Source organism: Penaeus monodon, chromosome 32, assembly GCF_015228065.2.
Source record: "Penaeus monodon isolate SGIC_2016 chromosome 32, NSTDA_Pmon_1, whole genome shotgun sequence".
NCBI lineage: Eukaryota > Metazoa > Arthropoda > Malacostraca > Decapoda > Penaeidae > Penaeus > Penaeus monodon.
Genome location: NC_051417.1, coordinates 30,032,924 through 30,033,598, shown reverse-complemented (window position 1 = coordinate 30,033,598; position 675 = coordinate 30,032,924). Strand labels below are relative to the sequence as shown.

At 41.6% G+C, this 675-nt stretch overlaps 1 protein-coding gene across 1 annotated transcript in view; it reads left to right on the top strand.

Annotated features, from left to right (window-relative positions):
• The window catches only part of LOC119593791 (zinc finger protein rotund-like), a 160,011-nt gene that overhangs the window by 31,832 nt on the left and 127,504 nt on the right, over positions 1-675 (top strand). The window lies entirely within an intron of this gene.

The following is a 675-nucleotide window of genomic DNA, read 5'->3' as shown; positions in this document are numbered from 1 at the left end:
ATGAACTGAAACTAATAAGCCTTTGTAGAATTATCGAAGATCAACGAACCCTCGCATCGTGGTCTTGGTCGAGACACAGTAATCACAGACGATAAGCAGAACAGGTAAGGTCCGTTCCACTCGCGGGTTCTTTTGAAGCTGGAAGATAATAATGATACAGATTGGGATGAAGCGGCCAAAGAATGGGATTTGTGGTTTAAGGATACCTACTACACCTTCGTCATTGTTTCCAGATATATGTTGCTATTAGGCATGTATCACGAGTACTGTATTTATTCAGGTACTGGATGTTTGGAATTTTGCATGTCATGGCTCGAGACCAGAGAACAGAAATCAGCTATAGCACTATGCTTGTTCTGGAAAGATTGCTACAGATGAAATGAATAACCCAGCGACATCGAAACTGTAAAGAAGAGATTAGAGCAAACGCATAAAAGTACGGGTAATGCACACACATTAGCGGCACAGTGATTGTTCTGTCAGGATAATAAAGTAACACATAATAATACACTCTAACGTGAAAGTGCGGGATTGCGTAATAGGACTCGGCAGGAACGCGTAATCATGGCAAAGCGCAGGAAATGCGAATCATATAAAATCAATAAGTTTTTGCACCTCTGGAGCAAAGGTTATGGTTGCAAAGCGGTGCGCGGCAATAGCATTAAAAATGGGTTG